General features: G+C 48.7%; 1 long non-coding RNA gene across 1 annotated transcript; it reads right to left on the bottom strand.

Moving 5' to 3' along the window:
* Nucleotides 1–1,752: 1,752 nt before the first annotated feature.
* On the bottom strand, nt 1,753–7,371 carry LOC103098055 (uncharacterized). The gene is made up of 4 exons (XR_459611.3): nt 7,168–7,371; nt 6,186–6,231; nt 5,709–5,999; nt 1,753–3,306 (listed from the first exon to the last, which is right to left on the bottom strand). It is a non-coding gene; the product is annotated as an uncharacterized LOC103098055 (long non-coding RNA).
* Nucleotides 7,372–27,175: the final 19,804 nt, after the last annotated feature.

Below are 27,175 nucleotides of genomic sequence, written 5' to 3'. Positions count from 1 at the left end.
CAATCGATGCCTCAATGGAAGGAGCCACTGGCTTATTCATGATGGTGATCAAGCTCTATTTTGGAAGGGATAGGTTCCCTCTCCTCATTGGAGAGCATCAAGAACTATATAAGCACATGTTGGAGAAGGAGGCTATAGAAGAAGGTTGTGCACATCTCTTTTCTTTTTTTATTATTTCTTTTTTAAAAACCTTACCCTCCATCTTAGAATCAATACTGTTTATTGGTTCTAAGGCAGTAGAGCAGTAACAGCTAGACAATGGGGGTGAAGTGACTTGCCCAGGGTCATACAGCTATGGAGTGTCTGAAGCCAAATTTGAACCCAGGACCTCTCCTCTCTGAGCCTGGGTCTCAATCCACTGAGCCACTTAGCTGTCCCTTATTATTTATTTTTAAGTATTTTCCCATAGTTACATGATTTATGTTCTCTCCTTCCCCTCTTCCCTCCCCCCTCTGGGGGCTGACAAGCAATCTCACTGGGTTATACATGTATTATCACTCAATACCTATTTCTATATTATTCATTTTTGTGATAGAGTCATCTTTGAAGAACCAAAACCCCAAATCCTATACTCATATAAACAAATGGTGAATCATATGTTTTCTTCTGCATTTCTGCTCCCACAGTTCTTTCTCTAGATGTGGATAATGTTCTTTCTCATAAATTCCTCTGGGGGGATGCCCTTTGACTAGGAAATGGCTGAAAAAAGTTGTGGTATCTGTTGGCGATGGAATACTATTGTGCCGAAAGGAGTGATGAACTGGAGGGATTCCATGTGAACTGGGACGACCTCCACGAACTGATGCAGAGTGAAAGGAGCAGAACCAGAAGAACATTGTATACAGAGATGGATACAACATAGCACAATGGAATGTAACTGGCTCTGCTACTAGCAATAATGCAATGATCCGGACAATCCTGAGGGACTCATGAGAAAGAAGCTCTCCACCTCCAGAGAAAGAACTGTGGGAGCAGAAACCCAGAAGAAAAACAAGTGCTTGATTACATGGGTTGATGGGGATATGATTGACTCTAAACGATCACTCTAGTGCAAATATCAATAATATGGAAACAGGTCTTGATCAATGACACATGTAAAACCCAGTGAAATTGCTCATTGGCTATGGGAGGGGGTTGGGAAGGCTATGGGAGGAGGGGAGGGAAAGAGCATGAATCATGGAACCATGGAAAAATATTCTAAATCAATTAATTAAATAACATTTTTCAAATAAAAATATAAGTTCTTCTGGACTGTCCTGGGTCATTGCATTGCTATTAGTAGCAAAGTCAATTACATATTTTCTGAGAGAGGTTGTGTGGCAGCTAAAGGCCTTTGGCTTCTCATGACAGCACTGGACCCATAGCTGAGTAGGAACTCCCTCCACAGTGGACCCACCTTTGTTTGAAGACCTCCAAGGAAGGGCAGCTCACCCTCTTCTGAAGCAGCCCACCAGGTGGGCAGTTCGCTTGCTTTGTTCAAAAGTTCTCCTGACATCAAGCCTAAATCTTGGCTCCAATCATGTATCACTCTTGGGTCCATCCTTTGGAAAGGGACATATTGTAAGTCTAAGGAGCAGAACATCTCCCACTAGGTGCTTGAGGTGGAAGACTAGGGAAGAGAAAGAGGTGGGATGTTCCTGGGTTCTGACAAATTCACAGGCAGTTTCCAACAGAATCAATCCATCACTCAGTATCTATTAAGCAGCTACTACATGCCAGGCATTGAGCTGGGTCAGAGATGGGTGAACCTTTTAGAGATCGTGTGCCATGCCCCCCCGCCCCCATTCACTGGGTTCACCCTGCCCCCACCTTACCCCAAATAGGGGAGGGAGGAAGTACTCCCATTGGGCTGCCTGACAGAGGAGCAGGTGAAGTGAGGAATGTCCTCAGCCAGTGTAGAGCCACTTGTGAGCTGACCACTTTACCCCCTGTGTGATCTCATTGGGCTTCTGGGCAGAAAGGTGGGTGAAGTGAAAAAAATGTTGTCTGGTGGGATGGAGAGGGGGCAGGGAGTAGCTCCCCCTCCATCCCTCTGCCTTCCTAGTAATGAGCTCCAGCACTCAGCATGCTATCTTTGGCACATGTGCCATAGGTTCTGTCCATCATTGTGCTAGGTAATGAGACTGTAAGGAGAACCTGGGGAAATATCCCAACCCATAGGGTAGAGAATCAGACCTCCTAGTGAACCAGAGCTAGCCTTTCCCCCAAAGAAGCTGCCCAACAAAGATGAGATCATGCTGTTAATTGCCCCCATCTCCTCCCTTCTTGCCTCCTCCTCCTGCTCCTGACCCCCTCCCATCTAGGCAATAGAATTAAGAGTCTATGAATAAAAGGAGAGAGAATCTTCTTTATGGGCCCCAAAGGTCATCATTTATCTCTCGCCTTAGCATTTCCCAAAGACCAACAATGGTTGCCATGGTGATCGTGACAAAGACATTTCTTTTAAAACATGACTAATGAAGAGGCCACGATGACACGTTTTCAGAACCATTCCTCTTCTGTGGGTGGTCTTTGTGAGAAGGCAAGCAGAAGGAGGGGTCCCCAGCTGCGATGCTCCCATTGTGGGAGGTTCCAAGGTTGGCCAAGGGTGGGGGATGGTCTAGCCCTGGGCCAGTCCCCCAAAGACTTATTCAACACCTCTGCCGGGCTGTGAGGACAGAACCCCAAACATGGCTGCCCTCCAAGTATCTGCATTCTGGGACGCCTCTGCTCCTGGCAATCTGAGTCAACGAAGAGGGTCTGTGGGGCGGAGCCTTTACCAGGCTTTTCTTCTCCCCCGAGTCCCTGCAATAGGGTCACAAAGTCTCCTCCTTCCTTTTGGGCTCAGACGTTGTAAGCGTCTGCTAATGTGCCCAGGCGCGCATGCCGGCGTGCGTGCTCGGGTGGCGGGTTGACGTTTGCTCCTTTAATGCATTCCTTAAACTCTTTCCACTTGGCAATTCATCTGCATCAATAATAGAGCAGCCGTCAGTCTGCTCGTGTCCTGGCTCCTCGCTGTATACACTAATGATATGCATGATTGGCTATTGCTATAAAAATGCACCATAAATTTTTTAAAGATAATTCAATGACTAAGAATGAATCAATATGAACTACGGGCCTGGCACAGGAGAAACAGTTTCTGCCGGGCTCCGCTGGAGTCATTAGGCTGCTTCCTCGAGCCAAGCCGGGTACTTTCTGCTCCTGAGCGGCCATCAGCTGCCTCCCACACGCGGCTTCAAAGGAACGTGCCATGCACAAGCACCGACTGCATGCCTGGCCCTGGCCATGCTCTGGGAATCAGCCTCTGCTGTGACCTGGATTCTTCTGCAAGGAATGAAATCATAGCCTGGGCTGTCTGGGGAACGTGGATCCAGAGCCCAGCCGGCTCCAAGGCCAAGACTGGGCACTGAGGCAATGGATTCCACTCACCCAGGCTCCTGCTACCATCTCTCTCTCTCTCTGTCTCTGTCTCTGTCTCTATCTCTGTCTCTCTCTCTCTGTGTCTCTCTCTGTCTCTCTCTCTCTCTGTCTCTCTCTCTCTCCTCCCCCCCCCAAGAGCCTGAGCTTATTCACTCATAAAATTAGAACTGAAATGCTCCTTTGTTCCTCTAATGTAACTCCCCCATGTAACAGGTGGAAACAGAGGCCAGGTTGTCCCAGGTTGCATAGGAAGTGAGTGACCAAAATGAGATCCAATTAAGGTCAATTGGCTTCAGGTTGCAGCTTTTCCCTTACAGGGAATCTCAGAATTGGAGAGTTGGAAGGGATCTTGGTGGTTTCTAGTTCAGCCCCTTCTCAGAAGGAGTCTCCAATAGGGAAATATTTGGGGACATTCAACACCATCTGCTTGGCAAGCTTCTGGGAAGGCCAGGAATTCCCAGGGAACACCGCTGAAAAGATAGAGCCCATAAAGCAGGGGTACACTCAGGCCCTCAGGCTCTCGCTCAGCAGCTCAACCCCCAAAGGTCTTGGGCTTGCCCCCAGCCACAAGGGAGCAAGCAGGGTCTGGGTCTATTAGACAGATAAACTTGCCAATCAGAAGAGGAGAGCCTCCTTTATCCTAAAGGTGAGAAGCAGCTGCTGGAGAGTCTTGGTGGGGCAGGGATGCCGAGGACCCACCAGGAGTGACGTGAGACTGGAGACAAAGAGACCAGTTAGGAGGTTACAGCCTTGGTCTAGGTGAGAGGCGATGGGGGCTTAGCTGGGCTGTGTGGATATGGGGGTATCTAAGAGTGAGGTATAGTCATCCCAGTGATGAGATCTGGCAATTTATTGGCAAATTGGGGTGAAAGCTGGCATATCTCTAGCACTTTGAGAGTTATACAGCACTTTACAAATTTCATCTCCTCTGAACCTCACAATGATCCCGGGAGCTAAGTGCTGTTATTGTCCTCATTTGACAGATGAGCAAACTGAGACTGAGAGAGGCTAAATCAATTGCTCACACAACACATTAGGGTGGAACTAGGGCAAGATTTGAACTCAGGTCTTCTTGAGTCCAGTTGTCTATCCCATAGGCCTCCTCTCTCCCACTAAATGATGAGTATGGGAGGACAAATGGAACACAGAGAACAAGCAAGTGCATGGAGGTGAGAAAGTACAAGACAGATCCAGGAAATCATAGATGGTAAGTCTAGTTTGGGCCTGAATCCAACAGGGGAAGGAAGGAGAGATGGTGGTGAAGTGAGGAGGCCCAGGCTGGGAGGGAGGGCCTGGGGAGCCAGGGGATTACATGAGATAAAAGCAGCATTGAATCAGAGAAGTTTTAGTCCATTATAGCTTTTCTCTTTTAAAATCCAACTAATGACTAGGTAGAGAGGCCATCACCTTCCACACATAGGTCTAGCTCACCCGGGTCTCCTGAGCCCTGGGGAGTTCATCTGCGATGTCAGGGACCTCCCTGGTTTCTTTCAATGACCACCCACCTTCCTACAGACTCCTAACAAGTGGCAAAGGTCCCTTGGGATGGTCGCTCTCCAAGGTACCTGTCAGCGTCCCAGCCAAATGCGCAGGGAGGGTGTCCACACTTGGGACAACCTCCAGTCAGTCCTAATAGCCTCCTCCCACCTCCATGTCACCCACACTGTCTGAGGAGGGAGTGAGGAAATCGGGGAAGAATGGCAAGCCCCACCCCTGTATGGGCTTGCTGAATAATACATTATTAAGAGTTGATAAATCATGAGAGGCAGTGACTTTATTAGCTTATAAAGCACATGGGATGGCCTTAAATTGTTAATATGTTCTGTTGCTATCCATGCCGGCCGTACCTGAGACAGCCATGTGTCATCTTAATTCATGGTCTCATTATCATTGGGGGCTGCTTCCACAGAGAGGCTTGGTGCAAGATGGCAGGTGGTGGGGGATGAGGTGGTCTGCATCAGGAGCCTTCCCAGGGATAAGAGAGCTCCTGATGGTGGATTGGATGAGTCCTCAGACCCCTGCCCCAGGGAAAGTGTGAGCTACATCCCTCTGCTTTTCACGATCAAGTCCATTCCACTAATAGAGCATTGGTTAAGCCCCTAGTGTGTGTTTGAGAGGAGGGAGGGAAGGAGAGAGACAGAGGAAAGGAAGGAGGCAGACAGATTCCCCCAGGAGTCACTTTTTTTTCTGAAATGTTGCTAAGATTTGATACCTTCTGTCACCATCATGTTCTCCAGTCCCCAAGTTTTCTTGACTCCCCAAGTCCCTATTGAAGAATAATAACCCTTTTATATTAAAGTGCTCACCTTGCTAAAGGCCTGGGAGATATTCAAGACCTGGCTCATCACCCCATTTTGAGCTTAGATTGATGGCTGCTGTATGCCAAGCCCTGTCCTGGGCACCAGGGCTATGAAGTGAGGCAAGATGTGCTTGTGATCACACACCTCAGATCTGTCAGAGGAAGTCAGTCTGTGAGCCCAATTTCTTGAGTCCAAGTCCAGGGCTCTATCTGGACACTTTGGAGCATCTCCTTTGGTCTTTCAAAGTCTTCCATCAGTTTCATAAATCCAAGGTGCAATGCATAGTCAGCAGATGTTCTGAAAAAGATCTGAGGGTTTTAGTGGATTGCAGGCTCCATGAAAGTTGGCAGTGGGATAAAGCCCTTCTTTCCTCCCCCAAACTACTGGGATCTGGTGGCTCATGAAGCGTACCAATAGCTGCCAGACACATAGATTCCTGCCCTGACTCCTTGGGCTCTGAGACACAGAAAGCTTACAACTTACCCAGAATCATGCTCCTGGGCCACTTCTCAGACAGGTCCAATCATCCCTGTGTAAAAAAAAAAGATATATTATTATTTAAATTACAAACCTCTCGGCCCAGGTGAGAATTCAGTGAGATTAGAGGGCATTCTGGGGAAGTGGAGCAAGGATTTCTGGGGATTGAAGTCCTGGATTTGAGTCTATTTTTACACCTGCTTATATTTGTATCTCCATAATATAGCACAGTGACTGGCTCATGATATGTATTTAATGTGATGCAGTGGACAGAGCATTTTGTTAGGGGTAGAGAAGATGTGCTCAAATCCTTCTTCAGAAACTTACAAAATGTGTGGCCCTGGGCAGGTCCCTTAAACTCTCTCTTCCTCAGTTTCCTCATTTGTAAAATGGGATAAAACAATACCTCCCATACAGGGTTGGTAAAGCACTTTGCAAACCTTAAAGCTCTAAAGAAATAGTAGCAATTATCTGAAGTCATAAACTGGAGGGCAAGCAAGATGGTGAAGGATCTTGAGCACAGGTCCTTTGAGACTATTGAAAAAGCTGGGCATACAGGACTTGGAGAAGAGAAAACCCAGGGGAGACATGAGATCTGTCCTCACATCTTTGAAGGGCCACCATGTGGAAAGAGGATTCACCTTGTTGTGTGTCCTCAGAGGGTAGAAGTAGGTGTAATGGGGAATGTTGCAGAGATTCCTGATGAGAATGGTAGAAAAGGGAAATGAGCTGCCTTGAGAAGTGGTGGGTCTCCACTCCAGGGAGGAGGATGAGCAGAGACCAGACACCTCTTGGCAGGTATAGTAAGGCAAGTCTAATTAAACTAGATGCCACAGAGATCTCTTCCAAAGCTCCAAATCTGTGGTTCTGGGTCTCTGAAGATAACATGACAGAACCCCATGAAAAGAGACTCTTTGAGTAATAGATCTGCCTAGTAAGTACATGAGACAGCTACATTCCAGTCTGTAGAGGAAATGATGTGCCCCACCTCCTTCTTCTGCCAGCTGCTAGCTCCTTCTCTTCTGGGATCACTTTCTATGCACACTGTAAACACTTTGTACACATGGATTCACTTTCATGATTTCTCTTCCATTACTGAGTGAATGGATGGTTTTTGTCTTCCTTTGTTTCCCCAGCAGTTGGCACAGTGTGTGATTACAGGGGGCATTGAATAAGTGCTTGTTGACTGACCTTTGACTAATAGCCACATAGACTTCTTTATGTTCATTCCATATCACTGTGCTGAGTAGAGTGTGAAGGCACTGTGAAATCAAATAGAAAAGGTAGATAGCCCCCTGACCCCCAGGAGCTAACATTCTAATGAGAATATAATGTATACACAAATAAGTTGGTCCAAGAGAAATTCAAAGGGATATTGGTTAAGGTGTTAGCAGCTGGGAAATAAGAAATGCTTGGAAATCTTCCATCATATTGAATGACCATTTTTCCCCCTGAAAGAATATACTCAGTTTTGCTGAATAGGTGACTCTGGGTTGTAAACCTAGATCTTTCACCTTCTGGAATATCATATTCCATGCCTTCTGATCCTTTAATGTAGAAGCTGCCAAGTCCTGTGTGATCTTGATTATAGCTACATGGTATTTGAATTGTTTCTTTCTGGCTGTTTACAGTATTTTCTCATTGGTTTGGGGGGCTCTTGAATTTATCTATAATATTCCTGGAAGTTGTCTTTTGAAGATTTCCTTCTGGAAATGATCTGTGGATTCATTCAATTTCAATTTTACTCTCTTTTTCAAGAATGTGAGGGCATTTTTCTTTGATAATTTCTTGTATTATGATGTTCAAGCTTTTTTTTAAATTGTGACTTTCAGGTAGTTCAATAATTCTTAAATTGTCTTTCCTGTATCTATTTTTTCAATGAAATACTTCATATTTTCTTCTGTTTTTTTTTGTTCTTTTGATTTTGTTTTATTGTTTCTTGATGTCCCATGAAGTCATTAACTCCTAGCTGCCTAATTCTAATCTTTTAGAAATTATTTTCTTCCTTGAGCTTTTGAGCCTCCTTTTTCATTTGGTCCATTTCATCTTGCATTACTTTCATTACTCTTTCCCATTGTCCCTCAAACTCTCTTAATTGATTTTTGAAATTCTTTTTGAGCTCTTCAAGAATCTATACCAATTCATATTTTTCTTTGAAGTTTTTTTGTGTATTTGCTTTGCCTTCACTGTCCTCTTCTGTGTCTGTGCCCTGCTCTTTGTTTCTATAAACATTTTCTATGGTTAGGAGAGGTATTTTTATGTTTGCTCATTTCCCCAGCCTCTTCTCTTATTTTAAGGTAAGCTCTATTCTAGGGGATATTAGGGAACACTCTTAAACTTCACTTCTTCTTTGATGCTCCCCTTCTCCTTATTTCTGGGTTTCTGCAAGTTTCAGTTCTCCTGTGGTAGTATGATGGTCTGTGGTCTGGGAGCTCTGAAAGTCACCTACCCCTGCTGATTCAATCACTCCCTGAGACTGAAGATGACTCAAAGTCTTCTAGCCTCAGGTTTGAGCAGTGGCTTTTGTTCTCACTCTGGGCTCAGTCAAGTCTGGCACACTGTAGACTGCCTTGCCCTGGGGCTATGCCTTGAGCTTTGGTAAGGGCTGACTAGGTATGGGCTCCCATGGGCCAGAACCCTGGGGACTGTTGTCACTGGGGATCTAGAGGCCTAGCTCTGGGTTTACACTGATCTGGAGTGCCTGACTGAGTGCCCCAAACTGGGATTCCTGCCCTTACTCTAAGCTTGGGCTGGGGCTCCTGGCCTCTCTCTGGGCTTACACAGATTTGTGCATAGCACAGACTGCCTTGCATTGGAATTCTGAACCTTACTGCAGACTTGCTTGGAATTTACAGAGTGTGAGTTGGGTTGTGCTGCTTTTGGCTTAGGCAGGGTCTCAGGGTCTGGATGTTGGCTTGGGCCCAGGTTCAGAACCTGGTAAGTAGGTTTGGGGTGATGGGGGTGGCCATTGACTTGCTCCTTTCTCTGTGTTGTAGCTTCCTGCTGGCTGTGCTTCTCGTGCCCCAGGAAACCCGATGCTCTCTACCTACCCTTCTAGTTGTTCTCAGTATGAAAGTTATTTCACTCTGTCTCCTTATTGGTGTTTTCACTCCAGTAATCATTTTGTAGAGCTATTTTAACATTGCTTGGGGAGGATTCTCCTGGAGGTTTCAAACTTTCCCTGTTTCTGCTCCGCCATCATGGCTCCGTCTCTCCAGGAAGAAAAATAGATGCCCATCAATGAGGAATGACCAGAGAAGTTGGAGGACAAAAATGTAATGAGTTATTACTCTTCTGTAAGAAATTATGAAGATGATGAATACAGAGAAGCATAGAAAGATCTATATGAAGTGATATAGAGTAAAGAAAGTGGAGTCAAGAAATCTTGCTAACTGTCATTTGATTTCTTTATCTCAAGTGTTTCTCTCTCTGAATCTCTGGCTTTGTCTTTGTCTCAATCTCTGAATTCAGTCTCTCTCACACACACAGACTTGAAGGCTATAACAGCATAATAGTAAAAATAAGAATCACAAAAATAATCAAAACGAAATGGCAAAAAGCTAAAAGGAACTTGCTCCCAAACCACAAATGTATTCATTATCCTTTGTAGAGACAGAGGGTCCACAGGACTGGTGAACATTGGAGATATTGCCATCTCCCCCCCACCCCCCCTCCATATGTTAACTGGTTTTGTTGAATTTATTTTTTCTTCCTCCTCTTTATTCTTAATTTTTTATTATAATGGAAGTCTCTATATAAGTGGACAATGAAAAGAATGCAAGAGGAAATCTGGGAGATACCAAACAATAAGAATCTAGTTTTAAATAAAATGATTAGTCTTTGAGCAGGACTATCCAAGCTATCCCATCTGCAAGGTTTTTTAATGACTTAAAGTACTTCCTCTGGTCCAGGGGGCTTAAACTTATCACAGACACCAGATGCTCTCTTGATCTTTTTGGCATCACATTTTAGAAAAAGCTGGAGTATAATTCAATGGAAAGAGAACTGATCTTGAAATCATAGAATTCAACTTACAAGTGAGTTCAAGTCTTAAACCTTCTATTTAATGCCTGTGTGATCTGGGGCTTTATCTCTCTGGGTCTTAGTTCTCCTACCTATAAATTTAGTGAGATAGACCAGACAGACTCTGAGGGGTTTTCTAGTCCTTGATCTCTGACCTTACGATCCAGGGCAGGTAGCCAGAATGAGAAAGTTCATTAACCTAAGGATGATGATGATGATGATGATGATGATGATGATGATGATGATGATGATGATGATGATGTAGTAAACTATTCCTGAAGTTTGCAAAAAGCTGTGTGGATAGATTTATTTATTACAATAACTCAGGGAGGTGGTGACATTCCAATTTTACTAATGTGGAAATTGAGGTTGAATTAGGTTGTTACTTTCCAGGGTCTTACAACTAAGTGGCCAGGGATGGGGTGGGGGAGGATTTGAATGGAAGTCTTGCTGACTCAAAGTCCTAGTCTCTATTGAGAGTGGAAGTAAGCAGGGGTCCAGGGGAGGTTTCATGTAAGGGGCATCATATGGACTAGAACATAAAGGAATGACTAACAGAAAGAATTACAGGGAAAGTTTTCTGGGTTCAGGAATAACATGAGACAAGAGAGTGGAATAAATGTGTGAATGAAGGAATTTACAGATTAAAAATCAAAGAACTGTATGCCATTGTTGGGTGTAAACTGCCAATCACACCCTGTTCTCCCCTTCCCTATTCCCCAGTTCTTCTACTCCCCCCCCCAAGGCTTGCAACAGGATGTAGAGCATTAACTGACTCCCTTCCCCAACTTTTCTGGGGTCTTCTTCCCCCCCCCCCCCAAGAGGAGAATGCAGACAATCCCAACAACAACAGCAACAACAATGATGCAAAGATAATTGCTGGTGACATCAAGAATAATGAGCCCAGGACAGCTAACCTTCAGTCATGTATCCAAGTAGAAGGGGCATCTCAGGGACCCTAACTCAGGACTCAAAATTTCCACAGTGCATGGACCATCTCAGACTCCAAGCTCTTTTTCCCTTATTTTTACTCATCTCCCACATTTCCCACACCTTCTAACTGCTTGGCATCTTGTTGCAGACTGTCCCATGTACCTCATGCACCAGTCATCCCTCCATACCACTTACTATTTTTCATCTCAAGAATTCCATTGTCCAATCATCTTCCTTATCCTTCTAATACTCTTCCAGCTGCAACCTGAGGATGCTGAAGCTTCATCCCTGGAATTGTCAGCTGGACCCATTCCTGTGGTCCCTCTGAATTTTACCCTATTTCATGGAAAGCCATTGTGAAAGGGTCTGCTAGGCAGAAATCTATGAACTGAGGGCTGCTTAGCCAAGGCATAAGAGTTGGAGAAGGTGTTTCTGGTATAAGACTTGATTCTGATGACCCGTATGGATAACTTTTACAGTGATGCACATTGGGTCTCCTTACAACCTGGCCTCCAGGTGCCTTAGCTCATTAATTGTCCATGTCTCTTTGGCACCATAGATGTCAATGGCTAAATGACTACCAGAAGTTCCCACCATCCCCATATATTAAATATGACTTGCCCCTCCCTGCCAAAATGACTGTTTTGTGGCTAAGGAGAATCCTTTGAAAAGCCTCTTGAAGCCCAATCCCCAAAAGCTGGATGTGTCTTCTAAGAGATGTTGACACTCAGCCAGACACCACATCTCCTATCTGACCAATCAGTCTTCCAGAAGACTATTATGAACATATCTCTCAGGGGCTTCTGCATTATGATTCCCCCAGCAAAGACTGAAGAAACATCCCCATCAGCCTCCAAAATATGACTCCAGCACTACTACAGAGGAAACATGCTGCTGCTCGCTTCTTTGGGATGTGGAGTGCCCAGACAAGTAAAGCAAGGAGATACTCCAGGGTTGCTCCTCTCACAGACTTCCTGCTGGAAATATCCTCCTCAGACCAGGATCCCAGAAGAGGGTTAGTAGCATTCCGCCTTTCACCTTTCTTCTTCTCTCTTACCTCCTGGATACAATTTTAAATGTGTCATTTAGTATCATTCCTTTTTTTAAGTCCTGCCTTCTAGCCACCATGCTGCCTGGTTGCCTCTAAGGTATAAGCTTATGACGTTCAAGGCTCCTTTGAAGGAACAGAGGATGTCTAGCCAGAGGAGAGATGGCTGGCTATTGGGGGAGAAGAAGTGGACTAAAATGATTTTTGGAAAAGGGATGTGACTGACTCCCTTTGCCTCTGAGGGCAGAACCTGGGACAATAAGTAGAAGTCATAAGTTGGCAAAAGTGAGGCTTGCTGGCAGCAGATTTTCTAAAGTACAGTGAACTGTGGCAGAGGTGCCCCCTCCCAGCCCTCCCTCCCTGCCACCACTTCTTGGGAGGTCTGCAAACAGAGGCGAAAGGACTTTAGCAGGGATATTATGAAGGTAAGGCTTGTTCCATTTGGAGCTGCATCTAGAGCCCCTCGAGGACTGCTCTAGCTCCCAGCACGGACATCCCCGGCACTGAGTGAATGAGCTGCTGTCCAGGGTCTCTGTCTATGCTTTGGGACTTGCAGAAGAAAGGCAGAGCTTTGCATTCCTATGAGTCAAGTTGGCATTAGAGTCATTTTAGTGACTACGATTTGGACCAGAGACCATTTGGGGTACTTTGAGAAACACAAAATCTTTCACTTCAGGAAAAAGAAGAGTGAACTGGAGTCTCCATTAGCAATGAGCTCTCCATGACGTTCTGTGCTGGGGTTTAGGTTTGGAAGCAGAAACACATTAGAAACATCCATCACTGTGAGCTCTGTGCAGGCTGGGCAGCCTCCAGGACCCACTGGGCACTTCCATCTGTTCTGTCCAACTTCTTGATGCTGCACAATGGAGAAAGCCACAGAGGGTCAAATTCACAGCCTCAGAGAAGTCCTCAAGACATTTATTTGTATTAATCCTGTGTGTGTGTGTGTGTGTGTGTGTGTGTGTGTGTGTGTGTGTGTGTGTGTGTGTTGGGGAGGAAGGAAGGAAGAAGAAAAGAGAGAGAGAGGAAGGGAGGGAGGGAGAAGAAGGGAGGGAGGGAGGGAGGGGGGTAGCTAATGATATTTCAGAAAGAAGCAGATGCTCCCTAGTGGTCTTACCTCCATGAATGTGGTGAGAGCATGAATAGGTTTGGAGGGCAGCCTGTACAAAGGAATAGAGACAGAAGATTAAATATTGCATGCCAAGCCTAGCAGGAAGGCCAGGTGGCTGAATGGGACACTGTCTGAAAGGGAGCCCTACGTCAAAGCTAGAGAGGCAAGATAGAGGCAGATTAGGAAGGGCTTCAAAGTCCAAACAGAGGCAGTTCTATTTGGTCCCAGGGGCAATAGGGAACCACTCGAGATAGGGGTCGGAGAGTCAGTAGTTTTTAGGCAAAGAACCAGGACTCTGTTGAATGCTGGAGAGTCGAAGGAAGATGGGGTGGGAGAGAACCATCTCTGCTCTCAGAGAGCTCACAGTCTACCGGAGGGTGTACACACAAGCATTGGGCTACATTGTGGACAGTCTCCAAGAGAAGGCATTTGCATTGAGGGGATCAGAAAAGACCTCTTTTAGACTTTTAGACTTGAAAAGCAAACCGTGGAAGGCAGGAAGGGGAGGGGAGCAGAGGGGACGTTCCAGGAATGAGGGATGGTGAATGAAAATGTTGAGGCAAGAATAGAATGTCTTCAGTGAGGAACAGAAGATGCCAGTGTCACTGGATCACAGAGTTCCTGACGGTATAGGAGGGCTGGAAAGACTGAAGGATGAGGGGAGGGGGATGATCACTGAGGGCTTTGAATGCCAAAGAAAGGATTGTGTGTTTGATCCTGCAGGTCATAGGGAGCCACTAGTTTCTATTCAGAGCTGCGCCTTAGGAAGATCAATTGAACAGTTCAATGGAGTATAGATTGGAGTGGAAAGAGACCTGAGCAGGCTCACCCACCAGCAACTATTGCAATAGCCCAGGTGTGATGCGATAAAGAGCCTGGACCAGGGCTGTGGCTGGGACAGAGATGAAAAGGGAGCGTGTGTATGAGAGAGGAATGTTTCAAAGGTAAAATGGACAATGGATTGGATAGGGGAGGTGAGAAAGAGAGGGAAGTGGGAGCCTGCAGAGTCCTCAACCATAAATACCAAATTGGAAGGCCGCTGGGAATTAGGGGAAAGCTCAAGCGTGCCCTGTCCAGGGCCAGATATTCAACAGGCACTGGAGGTGCTAGTCTGGGGAGCAGTAAGGAAATGAGGGTTGGATGAGGAGATTTGAGAATTATCACCATAGAGATGATCATTAAATTCACCGGAGCTGATGAAGTCCCAAAATAAAATGGTGGAGAGACGAGTCCTGGAGGATACCTACAATTGGTAGGCTTGACCTGAAATGAAGGTCTAGCAAAGGAGGCTGGGAAGGGGCAGTCAGGTAGAAGGAGAACCAGGAGAGGATAGTGACATGGAAAACTAGGGAGAAGAACATCTTAAGGAGAAGAGGGTGGCAGATAGTGCCAGAGACTGAAGGGCAGCCAAGAAGGAGAAGAGGTGAGAAAAGACCATTAGATCTGGCAAGTGACGGATTACTCCTAGCTTTGGAGAGTTGAATGATGGGTTCAGAAGCCAGACTGCCCAATGGCAAGACAGGAGTGAGAGGAGAGGCCGTAGAGGCGCGGATTGTCCATGGTCTTTTCAAGAAGGTTAGACAAAGAGGGAGGGAAGATGGAGCAGAGCAGTTAGCAGCGATGGATGCTCTAAGTGAAAGAGGAGAGCCACGAGCATGTTTGTAGCTGGTAGAGGAGGATCTCGTAGCCTAGGATAGATTAAAGGTAAGTGAGAGAATAGGGACGGCAGAGAGGGAGACTTGTGTTTCTGGAAAAACACTTTGGCATTTGAGTAAAGAATCAATTGGGCCGGAGAGGGAAGAGGCAGAGACACTCTTGAGGAGGTCACTGTAACAGTCCAGCGAGAGGTGAGGAGGGCCTCCACTGGGGTGCTTGCTCTGTGGGTAAAGAAAAGAGGGTTCACAGGAGCTGGAACAGGCAAGGGATGTGGGGTGAGCAGGAGGAAGGCAGCAGGGTGGCACCGAGCTTACAAAGGTGGCTGACTAAGAGTTCATTCGCTGGTGCTCCCACCAGAAACAGAGCAGCCGGGAAGTGATGGAGGCTCTCAGGTTTGGATATGTGAGCCTGAGATGGCTCCATCCATGCAGGCTGCGATGCTGCTGCTGAGGACAGGAGAGAGGCGAAGACCGGGGCTTCCCTCCAAGACTCCCTTTTCTGAGCCAGATCACCTTGAGAAGCTCCCCTCCCAGATCTGGGCTTCAGGCACGTCAGCCCCCTAACGAGGGTGTCTGTGTTCTCAGGATCCCATCCTGGGGCCTGGAGCTCCGAGAGAGCAGGGACAGATGTGGAGATCCGGCATCACCAGCGCTGAGATGATCATTAGACCCGTGGATGCCGATGAGGCCCGCCAGTGAGGAAGCAGAGATGAAGGGCAGAAGAGGCCTGGAAAGCATCCTGGGCGAGGAGGCAGGACAGCCAATCCGACTGCAGAAGAGACTGAGGGAGGAGGAGAAGCGAGAGAAGGCCCACAGGAAGAGCCAGCCTGGAGGAGGGGGAGGGAAGCAGGACCAAGTAAGAAGGGGAAGGAAGAGGCCAAATGAAGAGGACACGCTGGAGAGGGCACGACGGAAGGCACCCAGGTGGCCTTGGGAGCTGGTCAGCACAGAGAAGTGATGGTGCTGGTGTCCTGCCCTCCCCCAGGCTGCCGCATCACCCCTCCCCAGGAGGGAAGCCTTTGGACTGTGCCCACCATTCAGCATTGGTGCAAAAGTCAGAAAACAGCTCTGCCCTGCGGGCCTGGATTGGGGTGCACCAGGTTTGTGCTGCTCCTGGCACTCAGCCTTGGGGTGACCCTGGCAAGTCCAGGCCTCTCGCACTCAGTCTCCTGTGGGGATGGGGGTGGGAAGCACGTCCGAGGGGATCTCTGAGGTCCCCTCTCTGCTCTCTCCTGCCTTCCCCACCCCGCTTGTTCCAGGGCCGGGGAAGGTACCTGCTAGTGCTGCCACCAAGGACAGAGCGATGTCAGGCCGGAAGACGGGCCTCCATTTTCCCTTCTGGCCCACAGTGGATTCTGCTTCCAAAGGCTGCCCAGAGGCGAGGGGCAGCGAGTCCCCCAACAGGACAGCTTCCTAAGAGGACGAGGAGAGCCAGAAGAGGGGGGCAGCAGAGGCCCCAAAGGGGCGCCGGGATGAGTGAGCGGCGGTCAGGGTTAGCAGCACCTTCATTTGTCCCTGGCCTCGGAGCAGGGCTTTGTCCTGGAGCACCCAATGCCCAAGCCAAAGGGAAGGGCCCATTGCTGGCCCGGTTCAGCAGGAGCAAATGTCCCAGCTTGGCTTCTCATCCTCCATCAGCCGGATGTGCCGCTGGGCTTCTCCAACACACCCCCGTTGGGCATGACTTCCGAATTGCTTAAATAAAGGCCTCCCAGTCGACATCTTCCAGCAGCCAGCGTGCATGTGCTCCACCTCGGCTCCGGGGCCTCCCCATCAGCAGGAGAGCCCGAGGGCCCTAGTGGTTCCCTGCTTCTGGGAGCCACATGCAGGGGGAACCCCCATTCTGGTCCCAGAATGGAGCCCAGGCGCTGGGCGCTCCACATGCTGCAGGACTTGCTGGCCAGCTTGCCTGGCTCCAGGGCACTCGGGTCTATGAAGCACAGACTGGGGGCTGCTGTGAGGATCACAAAGGCACAGGTACAGATTTCCCCAGAAATCACTAAAAATAATATCAGGGAAAAGCAATCCGAGTCAATGAAGGCACCGCGGACAGCGCCCTTGGGGGGCGGGGCTCTGCCCTTGCAGCGCCCCACTAGAAGAGCCCCGAAGTAGCCGGGCCAGCCTGCTGCCCCAGGGCTGGGATGAGGGCTGGGGACAGGCAAACAGCAAACAAGACAGTCTCTTCCCTAATCTAGTGGGGGAGAAAGCCAGGATGGAAGGAGCAGGGTCTGGGGGGCCGCAGGTAGGAAATGAGCTGTGTGAGGAGACGTGGGCGGGGCCCTTCTCCTTCTGTGCTGGCAGGAGCCCCGTGGAAGTGGGAGCAGAGTCATTGTTGGTGGCATTGCAGGACGAGTCTTCATGTCACCCACCATGGAACCTGGCCAGCCCTGGAGGCCCAACAAGGGATGCAGCCTCTCTGCTCCTTGGAGACCCGCAAAGGGAGAGGCTCTGGGGTTGTTGCTGTTGCTTGTTCTTCCGCTCTTAGAGCAGCTTTCTTGATGGGGTTTGTTTTGTTCCTTGTTTGGCCCAAATCCATGTTGCAAGGCTGGGCACCTCCCCCTCCCCAGCGCAGCCCGCCTGTCCCTCCGGGAGATTTATGGGCACCGTTTGCAAATTTTGCAAACATGGATTTTCTTCTCGTTCAACAAAAATCGTTTCTTTGGTTCACATACCAATGAGGCGTCTCTTCACCAACAGGCTTCTTTACAGCCCTCGTGATTTATGGGCCCCCGTTAGCACCCAGGAGGCCCGGAGAGCCGGCCTCCCTCGGGAAGGCCCGACACCGAGCCCGGCCCCTTGCCAGGCCCTCCTCGCCCCCTCTTGCTTGGGTCCCGGCTGGGATCGCCGTCCAGTCTTGGCCGTGTCCCTTTGGAACTTACTGTGTGCCGGACAGACTCTCCTCCGCGTTCACGTCGGGCCTCCCCGGCAGAGGCGGGCTGACTTTCCCCCAGTGTCAGTCTTGCTCCAGTGATGAGTTCGGCCTCTTGGGGAGAGTGAGGAAGGGGATCCCCCTGGATTCAGCCGGGGGCACCCGGTTGTCTGAGCTCCCGGGGCCGCCCTGTGCTACTGGCTGTGCTTCCGCCCTCTCCCACCAGGCGGCTTTGATACGTGGGGAACAGCGAAGGGATTCCTCCTGTGGGTCCTCCCCCCCAGTCCCCACGGGCTCCTCCTGCATGGAGGACGGGCTCTCCAGCTCCCCTCTGACCCTCCACTTTAGGGAAAGTGTCCTGCTCAGGCGTAGCCTTCGTCCTCTTTGCGTTCCAGCCTCGTCTCTGCAGACTCTGATCTTCAGAGTTCCTTCTCTCTGGGGCGGGTTCAAATGTAGCCCTGGGCGCCACCCAGATATCTGACCACCGGCACATCACCTTGGCCTCCCTTTTCTCATCTGTGAAATGGAGACAAGAATAGCGCCTACCTTGTAGGACTGTTGTGAGATCATCATTGTGAAGTGCCTAGTGCGGTGCCTGGCACACAGTAGGTGCTTCATAAAAGCTTCTTTTTTGCTTGTTCCCTTCACTTCAGCTCCTTTCCACATGTCATCTTCCTCCATGAACCGTCAGCTCCTGGAGAGCAGGGCTTGGCTTTCTCCTTACCTGGGTCTGCCCTCCAGGAAGCCAGCACACAGCAGCCACTCACCAACCTGCCTTCCCTGGTCTTCTCTGGCCCCACCGCTGATCCATGATTCTAATGCTGTGGCTCTATTAGACAGATCCTGGCTCGCCTGTTCAGTGGTCTGCTGTTGGCTCTGCTGTCTAGGCTGCCTCTCCCATCCCTTGTCTTCTCTCTGTGGCCATCACAGGAGGCCAGCTGGCCCCTTCCTCCCACCCCTGCCCTCTCTGTCTCTCCAGTACCCAAACAAAGCTTTCCCCAACGTGTGGCCCTACCTGTGCTGGACCTCGCCACTCTCCAGGACTCTCTACTCCTCCCCAGGCCAATGACAGCTTCTAGCGGCCCACAAAGGCCCAGAAGTCCCAGGCATATCAATATTTGTCAGTCAGTTATTGATTAGGAGGTGCCCCTGTCAGAGTCCGAAGCTCCAAGCTTCAAATCTCCATTCTCACATTTAGTGGCTGCGCAACGTCAGCGGGGCATCAGTTTACCAAATTGTAAAACATGAAGGGTGCCCTAGATGGCTCCTTTTGAATCTCACTTTTTAATGTGTTTTATCTTTATATTACAAGCATTTATGGATTTCTCCCAGAGGCCTCTTGTAACAAAATGAAATGCTAAGTAAGAGGAACTGAAGAATGAGCTCATGAAGGTAATGGCGCCTGGTGTGCTGTAAGAAATAAGGGAAGACTTGTTTGTCCAAGGTACCACCTCCTACCTATTGGAGGGGCTAATAAATATGGCAGAAAAGGAAAATGAGAAATGTTGGAAGGGATGCAGGTGAATCGGGACACTGATACACTGTTGGTGGAGTTGCGATCTGATCCAAGTACTCTGGAGAACAATTTGGAACTAGGGCCAAAGGGCTCTAAAACTGTGCATGCCATTATGAGGTGGGCATCCCAAAGAGATTTGGAAAAAGGGAAAAGGACCTATTTGTGCCAAAAGATTGACAGCAGCTCTTCTTGGGGTAGCAAAGCTAGGATGGGCTAGGATGAAGGGCTTGACGAGATGCCTCAGTGGCCAGGTGCTGGGTCAATATTTGTCACCTTAGTATTCCTGGGTTCTTTCTTGAGATCTGAGATGTAAATGCTGACCTACAATGTCAGGGAGGGCAATGGCTGAGTAAGAGGTGGTATTATATGATCGTTTTGGAATGCTAAGCAGGATGATTTCAGCAAAATCCAGAAAAAGCGAACATGAACCGAAGCAAAGGAGAGCCAGAAGAACGCTGCACAAAGTGGTGGCAGTATTGCTTTAGGACTGACAGTGAAAACCTTTATGTTCTCAGTAATATAGTGACCCAAAGACAATCCCAGAGGCTTGTGATGGGAAATGGCATCTGCCTCCTCTGAGACGGAGTCTGAAAGCAGACTGAAAAGCACATATTCTTTCTTCTTTTTGTCTTCAGATCTCTTCCACAAGACGACTAATAAATGGATTGTATGTGTAGCATCTGGATCAGAAGGCTCAGCACCTCAGCAAGGGGGCGGCAGAGAGGAAGGGCCAGAAGGGAGACCATTTGGAGCTCCAAACTTCTCTTAAAAGAATGCTAAAATGCTTTTTAGGTGTCACAGCAGAAAACAAGATATTACTTAAAAAAGAAAGACTTTACCATTGATGCAAAGTGAAAAGAGGAGAACAAGCCCGGCTCACCAGAAGGGTGGGAGAGTCAGGTCCACTTGCCCATCCCTATATGCCCAACTTGGCTCCATTTCTATTTCCCATCCCTGACACTGTAGGTCAGCATTTACGTCTCAGATCTCAGGAAAGAACCCAGGAATGCTAAGGTGACAAATACTGACCCGGCACCTGGCCACTGAGGCATCTCCTCAAGCCCTTCATCCTAGCTCTTCCGAATGTAGCCAGCTCTGGAGTATAGTGTTCAGTTATGATCCAATCATGCCTTCGTCTAATGGTGATGGAAAGGCCCAACAGCTCATCGTCTTCAGCATGGGAAGAGTTTGAGGCTCCATTTATAAAGCACCCTGCCACTATCTGGTCACCCAGCAGACTCCACCGTCCCTCACGCCTGGGTTCCCAGAGGTGGGCTTGAGTTTTCCTTGAACTAGATCCACTCTTCTGGGCCACCTCCATTCCTCCTTATGACCATGTCAACCATGAATTACCCCCTTCGGCTCCCCTTCAGCTCCTCTGGCTGCCTCCCATCCCCCCAATAGAGACATAGAGAAATGATGGAGAGATGGACGTAGGCAGAGGAGGAGGACCAAAGATAATACACAGAGATAGAGTGATAAGTGGAGAGGACAATTGGAGAGGTAAAGAGAGAAATTGGTACGTAGGCAGACAGGCAGACAGAGAGACAGGCAGGAGGGCAGACAGGCAGACAGACAGGCAGGCAGGCAGACAGACAGGCAGACAGGCAGACAGACAGACAGACAGGTAGACAGACAGGCAGGTGGGCAGCAAGTACTCTTTTAGGCAGCCACCTGTAATTCCATGAAGCCCAGATCAGCTGGTTTAAGCCCAGGCACCCTCTGAAGGCTGCTCTGGTGGGTCCATGTGCTTCCTTCCTTAGCAGCTCCCAGGAGATCACTTTAGAGGAAACATTCCAGGTTCAGTTCCAGTCATTCTGGGCGCTCGGGCAAAGTCCTGCCATTCGGGCAGATGCTGAGCTCTGCCTGCCTTGGCATTTGGATTTACTGCGGTTCACCCCTGGCCTCATGGGGTTGAGGCAGGAGGCAGCCTTCCTGGAAGCATCGGGCTAATGAAGCAGCAGATTATAGTAGAGGGTCTGGAGGGGGAGGCTGGGGAAGGACCAGCTTCTCCTTGGAAGTCTCCTCCAGCCTGCAGGAGTGGGGAAGCCGGTGGACTCGGGGCTCTCCTCTCTCTTGCACTCAGTGTCTCATTCCTCTCCCCTGCAGCAGCCTCCTCAGGGGGTGCTTCCACCTTCCTGCCTTCCTTTGGGGCTTCTCCTTCCCTTGGAGGGTTTGCTGGTTGAGGGCAGAGGCAGGCTACGCTGTGCTTGTGCCTCGGGCTGGGCACAGGCTCGGGCTTTTGCCCTGCACTTTCTTCCTTGGCTCATAGATCCTCTCACAGCCCAACTCTTGGCTCTTCTTGGACTCTCCAGCCTGTGCTAAGAGAGCTCCTTCCTGCTCTGGAAGGGCTGTAGCACGTGTTCAAGTCTCCCATTCAAAGGCTTCCATGGCCTGAAGGACGGGTGCTGACCCAAGACTGCTGCTGGGAGTCCACTGAGCCCCACCCCGGTGCTGCCCTCCATCTCCCTCAGCATCCCAGAGGTCAGAGCTTGGTAGCAGAGCCTCTGTGGGTGGGACTTTGCCTCCATCCTCTCAGCTCTTCTGAAGACAGATCCGAACCCAGGCCTGAGCCTGCACCTCCAAAGTAGAGGAAGGACTGGGAGGGCCCATGTCCCAGCTGTAGGTGGGGTCGGGCAGCAGGCAGGGTTTCTGGAGCCCCAAGTGTCTTCCTCCATGCCATGATGAGACCCCAGGGAAGATCAGCCCCAACAAGGCCAATGATGGGGGCTCCCACACACCTGGCACACTGCAAGGAGCAAAATCCTTTCTTTTTTTATACCTCTCACCTTCTGTCTTAGAATCAATACTATTTGTTCCAAGGCAGGAGAGTGGTAAGGGCTGGGAAATGGGGGTTAAGTGGCTTGCCCAGGGTCACACAGCTGGGAAGTGTCAGAGGTCAGATTTGAATCCAGGACCTCTCATATCTAGGCCTGGCTCTCCATCCACTGAGCCACCCAGCTGCCCTATCAATGAACATTTCTAAGTCTTTATTCAGTGCCAGATGCCATGCTCAGCACTGGGGATGTGAGAGGATACAAATAGAGAAAAGACAGTCCTTACCCTCACGGAGTTTTCAGTCTAATGAGGGATGACAACTCACTAATAGATACTGAAAAGGGGCAATGGCTGGAGAAGAAGGTTCCAGTTAGGGGGAGTGATAAAGCCACAAGCAGTGGGAAATGAAGAGCAGGCTGACCTGGGAGCTCTCTCTAAATGGAGACATGCAGAGGAGTTCTTTGCTCTGCCCTCCAGTCTTCCAATGAGAGAAGCATTAGATAGAGAAAGATGATGGATGGATGGATGGATGGATGGATGGATGGATGGATGGATGGATGGATGGATGGATGGATAGGTAGATAGATAGGAGAGAGGGAGAGAAAGAAAGAGGCAGAGACAGAGAGACAGGGAGAGACAGAGATGGAGACAGACAGACATCGACAGACAGACAGAGAAATATTCTTGTATTTACCTGGAAAGAGGTAACAGCAGAGGATGAATACACAGAGGGCACTGATCGATTCGACCCAGGACAAGGGAAGGGGGAAGACAGAGCCAAGAAGTTTCCTCTTTTGGCCAACCAGAAGAGTCACAGCTCTAGGCCTGGAAGATACTGTGGCCAAACCATTACATTTTACAGGTGAGGAGATGCGTAGATGGTAAATGGCTGGTCCAGAGGTCCACAAAGAGGAAGCATTGGAGCCAGCATTTGGATCCAGGTTCTCTGAAGCAAGATAAAGGCTCTCAGCTCCTCCATAGCCGAAGGTGCAGCCTGTGGCCTCCTCCCTTGCTGCCAGCCCAAAGGCAAGAGGCTGAGGGCAATGTCCCTGAAGCCCGCCTACCCCAATAGCCAGAAGGCATTAGGGTCCAATGTGATTCTTCCGCAGCCTCAGAATGACTTACTCCCAGATGTGTCTCTGCACGTGAAGCCCCAGTCCGTCCCCCTGTAGCTCTTCCTGTGCCCTGATACTGCTCCTAACTCTCGGCAGCCTGGGTCTCTTCCACAGGACAGTCTTCCAGAGGCTTGCAAATGCCTCCCTTTGTGGTCCCTGGGGTCGAGGGCACCCTGGACGGAATCACTAACCCCCACCCAGTGTTCCTCGTTCCCAAAGATGCGGCAGCTGTGAGAGAAAGGCCCGAAAAAGAAGGAGCGGGTCTCTGGGGTGAAATCAGAGCTGTGACGGGCTCCGTCTCGGGCCGTTCTTGGCCAAGGATTCATTGTCCCAACTCCCCGCATCGGGGCAAGGCGCAGAAGGCGAGCCACGTTTCTGGGCAGAGGATTTGTTCCTCCTCGTTCTCATTGGGTTCCTGGGAGATGTAATTAAATATGAAAGGTGGTGATCACACTGAAACATCTGTCTGTCGCGCTCGGATTCTTCACAGTCTAGTGATTGGGTTACGTACCGTTTGCATGACTTCGCTGTCCACAGCTGTCAAGTGCTGGGGACTGTGGCTGCGCGCGGTGGAGAGCCGAGGTCTGCAGCAGCTCCCATCAGCCCACTCTGGGTACTAATAGACGGTGACAGCTCCGGCTCAGAACAAATTGTTTTCCTTGGCTGATGGGGCTCAGCTGGTCCCAACTGGAAAGTGGTGAGGCTGGCATTTGCTAGGAGAAAGGAGACGGTCCAAGTGGAATTGTGGGAGCCTCGGCTCAGGCTTTGGGGTTTTTAACTCTTTACTGAACAAACTTAGCCAGCTGCCTTCTAGCCATTGGAGAAGCGCGAAGTTCAAGGACCACAGAAAGAAATCCTACTTCTAATGAGAGCGATGGCGACGGTGACCAATAAAAAAGGACTCTGCAAGCGTCGGCCTGGAGTAGGAGCCCACGGACCCAGCCTCCCCAGAGCATTCCCTGGCGAGTTCACTCCTTGAGCCTCCAGAGCTCCTGCCTGGGGTGGGATTGTCCCGGTAGCCTGTGAGCCAGTGCCTAGCCCATGCTCTCTGCCCAGTCCCACTGTGTTCATCTTCATCATCCATGCTTTCACTCCCCCCCCCAGGCACCCCACCCTGATATCATTCCTACCTCCTCTGCCTTGGCCTGGCTTCTGCCGAGGAACTGATTAGTGCACGCCCCCCCCCCCCCCCATTGTGGTCCCCTTCCCTTTGATGTGTTCTCTTCCCACCATAGTCTAAACTCCCACTTCCACTGCCTTATAGAGTGCTGGTGCAAAAGGTGCTCATAAATGCTTAATGTTCTTCCTTTCGTTTATTAGGTTGGACTTGGGATGGCTTGAAGAAGCTGCACTTGATATAGGGTAAAGAATGAAATGTTTGGAATCCAGAGGTCTGGGTTCAAGTTCAGACCTGGAAGAGATCGCCAATTCAACTGCCCCCTGAAGCCAAGCTCATCATTCTCAATGGCTTTACTTCCTCCATTATTCTTTGAGACAGGGCTAATGTTAGAAAGGATCCCTCAAGTCAACCCTTAATTGGCATCTCTTCAACTCCCACCCCCTGCTCCTAGCTCTGCCCTCTGCACAGCCTGACCCTTTCCACTTGAAGACATCTAGTGTATACCCAGAAAGCTGCTCCACACAAACCATTCCCAGTTCCTTCAATCATCTCTGGGCTTGCTTCAGCATTTCTATTCCCTTTCCAGCCTATGGGACCCACAATGGAATATGACCATCCAAATGGGGTATGACCATGGGGAGGAGAGTAGGACTCCCCCCTCCTTAATCCTGGGCCCTCTGCCTCTACCTGGAGAGGGAGCCAAAGATGGCAGTGGATGTCTGGGCTGCCACCTGAGCTGTCACTGGCTTGGAATCCAACCAGAGCCCGAGTTAATTTTCAGACACACTGCTCTCTAACCCTGCCCCCCCCAACTGTACTTGTGAAACTGCTGTTGTTGCTGTTGTTTTGAAACCCAAGAGGAAGAGGTTGCACTTCTCTCTCTGAAAGAATCTCTCCTGTTTAACCGAACATCCCAACCTCTCAAGGACATTGTGGATGGATTTGGGCTCTGTCCTCCCTGTTCTCACTCCCTCTACAAATGTGTCTCTGCAGATCTGAAAAGCCTGCCATCGACACTCAGCACAAATGGCCACCTTCTCCTCCTGGATCCTCCCTCTTCAGGTTTCTGTGACACTCCTCTCTTGGTTCTCCCCCACCTGTCTGTCACTCCTCAGTTTCACCCTCTCTGCACAGGCCTCTGTCCTGGATCCTCTTCCTCTTCCCTACTTTCTCTCCCCTGGAGGCCTCATCCTACTCTGGGTTCCAATTATCATCTCAATTCAGATCTGTTTATCCAGTCCTCATCTCCCTCCTGACTTCTACTGCCAGCTTCCTACTGGAAATTCAAACTCATATCTTGGGCCTCACGTGTCTGCAGCTGAATTCACCATCTTTCACATAAATAAACTGTTCCATTTCTCTCAAGGTCATTCATTCACCATCCAGTTCAGATTGACAGCTTTGGAGACATTCTTGAGTCTTTCTGAGAAATGATTTTTAATTATAAAATTAAAGTCATCAACAAACACAAACATTTCAATATCCAAAGATGAGGATAGAAGATTGTATGAGAAACTGTGATGTATTAATACTGTTTTAATTCTAGGATCAGCTAGATGGCACAGTGGATGGAGTGCCAAGCCTGGAGTTGGGAGGACTTGAGTTCAAATCTGATGTCAGATACGTCTTAGCTCTGTGACCCTGGGTAAACCATTTAATCTCATTTGCCAAAAAAAAGAAAAAAATATTATATAATTCTACACAAGAAATGGTTTCCCCTCTGTTTCTAAGTTACTTTTGCAGATCTTAATTTTGTTTGGAACTAAGATAGCCAATTTTACTTTTGGTGATCATCCCTCTTTCTCTCTCTGGATGCTCTCTTCCCACTTCCAAGTTTCCACCTCAGCCCCATTCATACTATCTTTGTTTTCTTTTTCTGCTTTGACTTTTTATTTTAAAACAAGTGTATATTTGTTTGAACTGGTATAAAGAGCTTAATCTAACCCAAATTTCTATCCTATTCCTTTCTGGTTTTCTCAGTTGTTTTTTTCCCTTTTTTCCCTCCAAGTAGTGAATCCTTATTCCAGTAGCTGGTGGTCTTGACTTTATTGTATACTATGCTACGGTGCTTGGTTGCTTCTGGGAATTCATTCATTGAATGTGTGCCATTGATCAACTTTTCTGTTGTTTTTGTTGTTGTGACAGATACCAAATAGTTTTGATGACTCCTACTTTGTACTTTGGTTTGCTGTCTGAAACTCCTAGGCATCCTTCTATCCTTTACTCCCATGTCTTTTCCCATTATTTCCCTCAAGATTCTTCACTTTTATTACCCCAGATGAATTTTGGTATTAGTCTAGTCCTTCAAGAAATGAAAATCAAAACAACTCTGGGGTACCATCTCATACCTAGCAGATAGGCCAATATGACAGCAAAGGAAAATGATAAAATGTTGGCGGGGATGTGACAAAATTGGGACACTAATGCATTGCTGGTAGAGTTGTGAATGGATCCAACCATTCTGGAAGGCAATTTGGAATTATGCCCAAAGGGCTTTAAAAGACTGCCTACCCTTTGATCCAGCAATACTACCATTGGGTTCGTACCCCAAAGAGATAATGTTGAAAAATGTTTGTACAAAAAATCATAGTTGCAATCTTTGTGATGGCAAAAATATTGGAAAATGAGGAGATGTCCATTGATTGGGGAATGGCTGAACAAACTATGGTATCTGATGGGGTTGGAATACTACTGTGCTGAAAGGAATGAATGATGAACTGGAGGGATTCCATGTGAACTGGAAAGACCTCCATCAACCGATGTATATCGAAAGGAGCAGAACCAGGAAAACATTGTACACAGAGATGGATACGTTGTGGGACGATCATATG

This window comes from Monodelphis domestica, chromosome 1 (genome assembly GCF_027887165.1).
Source record: "Monodelphis domestica isolate mMonDom1 chromosome 1, mMonDom1.pri, whole genome shotgun sequence".
Classification (NCBI taxonomy): Eukaryota; Metazoa; Chordata; class Mammalia; order Didelphimorphia; family Didelphidae; genus Monodelphis; species Monodelphis domestica.
The sequence above is the reverse complement of the archived record's forward strand: the minus strand, read 5'-3'. Positions and strand labels throughout refer to the sequence as shown.